A 2,878-nucleotide genomic window follows, 5' to 3' on the forward strand; every position below is an offset into this window, starting at 1 on the left:
GAAGTTTTCAATCCAAGTTTTCAAAGTTTCAAAAGCATCAATCAAGGTAGGTAGAGATGCAATGTGTTTAATCGTGTTAAGTTATAAGTTTCGATTCATGTTAATGTTTGTATGTCAAATGGTACTCCGGTACGGCATATCCCTCTATGTTAATGATGGTATGTCAAATGGTACTCCGGTACGGCATACCCCTCTATGTTGAAGAAATGTTCGTATGTCAAATGGTGCCCTCGGGTACGACATACCCCTTCATGTCAAATGGTGCCTCCGGGTACGGCATGTATGAAAAGTTATAAAGTTAATGTTTTGAAATGTATAGCTTGATCACGAATGCACCTATGACACCTATTGAGTTTTTCAACTCACGGGTTTAATCCCATCTCTACAGATTGAAGAAATTCTACCTCGGGCATGGATGGAGGAGAAGATGGAGAGTGATGCAACGCGCCCATGGAAATCCGGTGAATAAGTGATTTGGATTTATTTTTATGAAATATTTTCCAATGTTATTTCTTTAAAGTTTTGAATAACGCAGATTTGATTTTATGGGAAATACACCAACAAACAAAATTCAGATGAAACTTTAGTCAAATTTGATTTGATACATGCTAATGGACGAAACCCAAGTAAAATTTTTGTCAAATTTGATTGGAATTGTGCTAATGTAAATTCGCAAGAAATTCAAATTTGATTCGTAATGTGCCAATTAACCAAAATCATGTGAAATTTTAGTCAAATTTAATTGGAAACGTGCCAACGAACCAAACTTAGGTGAAATTTTAGTCAAATTCGATTGAAAATGCGTCGATGAACAAAATTCCGATTAAATTTTTATCAAATTTTATTGAAAACGCGTAAAAGAAAAAACCCACACGAACTTTTAGTCAAATTTGATTAGAAATGTGCCAATGAACCAAAGTCACGTGAAATTTTAGTCAAATTTGATTGGAAACGTGCTAATGAAACAAACACATGTGAAACTTTTGTCAAATTTGATGGGAGACGCACCAACGAACACAATTAAGATGACATTTTAGTCAAATTTGATTGGGATTGTGCCAATGAAAAGCAACATGAAATTTTAGTCAAATTGGATTCAAAATGTGCCAATGAACCAAAGTAATGTGAAATTTTAGTCAATTTTGATTGCAAACATGCCAATGAACAAAATCCATATGAAATTTTAGTCAAATTTTATTTGAAACGAACGAACGAACGAACAATATACATGTGAAATTTTTGTCAAATTTGATTAGAAACACGCCAATGAATTAAATTTTGGGAAAATTTAGTCAAATTTGATTGGAAACGCGCTAATGAATCAAACTTATGTGAAATTTTTGTCAAATTTGATTGGAAATGTGCCAACAAATAGCCTGCTTGAAATTGTAGTCAAATTTGATTCGAAATGTACCAATGAACCAAAGTCATATGAAATTTTAGTCAAATCTGATTGAGAACACGCGATTGAACAAAATCTATATGAAATTCTAGTCAAATTTAATTGGACACGCACTAACGAACAAAATCTTGGTAAAATTTTAGTCAAATTTGATTAGAAACACGCTAATAGACAAAAGCCTGATGAAATTTTAGTCAAATTTGATTGGAATCGCACCAATGAACAAAACCCATGGGAAATTTTAGTCAAATTTAATGGAAAACGCATCAATAAACAAAATTCAGATGAAATTTTAGTCAAATCTGATTTGATACAAGCCAGTGAATGAAACCCAGGTGAAATTTTAGTCAAATTCGATTGAAAATGATCCAATGAACAAAACTCACATGAAATTTTAGTTAAATTTGAAGGGAAACGCACTAATGAAAAGATCCCCTTGAAAGTTCAGTGAAATTTGGTTCGAAATGTACCAATGAAACCAAAGTCATGTGAAATTTTAGTCTAATTTGATTGGAAACTGGCCAATGAACCAAATTCAGGTGAAATTTTGGTCAAATTTGACAGAAAATACCTTAACGAACAAAATCCTAATGAAATCTTAGTCGAATTTGATGTGAAACACACTAACGAACAAAACCTTGATGAAATTTTAATCAAATTTGATGAGAAACTCACCAATGAACTAAATTCCTGAGAAATTTTAGTCAAATTTGATTGAAAATGTACCAATGAACCAAGCCCATGTGAAATTTTGGCTAAATTCGATGGAAAATGTGCTAACGACCCAAATCCAGATGAAATTTTAGTCAAATTTGATTTGATACACGCTAATGAATGAAAACCAATTAAAGTTTTTTCAAATTTGATTGGAATTGCGCCGATGAAATGTCGCATGAAATTTTAATCAAATTTGACTTTAATGTGCCAATGAACCAAAAACATGTGAAATTTTAGTCAAATTCAGTTGGAAACGTGCCAATGTACCAAACTTCGGTGAAATTTTAGTCAAATTTGATTGAAAACTCCCCGATGAAAAAAATTCAGATGAAATTTTAGTCAAATTTGATTGAAAACTCCCCGATGAAAAAAATTCAGATGAAATTTTAGTCAAATTTGATTGGAAACGCCCCAACGAAAAATCCGCATGAAATTTCAGTTAATTTGATTCTAAATGTGCCAATGAACCAAAGTCATGTGAAATTTTAGTCAATTTTGATTAGAAACGCGCCAACGAACCAAGCCCATGTAAAATTTCGGCCAAATTTGATGGGAAACTCGCCAACAAACAAAATTCCGATGAAACCTTAGTCAAATTTTTTGATACACGCTAATGAACAAAACTCAAGTAAAATTTTTGTCAATTTTGATTGGACTTGCGCCAATGAAAAGCCACAAGAAATTTTAATCAAATTTGATTCGAAATGTGCCAATGAACCAAAATCATGTGAAATTTTAGTCAAATTTGGTTTGAAATGA

Source organism: Olea europaea, chromosome 1, assembly GCF_002742605.1.
Source record: "Olea europaea var. sylvestris chromosome 1, O_europaea_v1, whole genome shotgun sequence".
In the NCBI taxonomy this organism is placed as follows: domain Eukaryota; kingdom Viridiplantae; phylum Streptophyta; class Magnoliopsida; order Lamiales; family Oleaceae; genus Olea; species Olea europaea.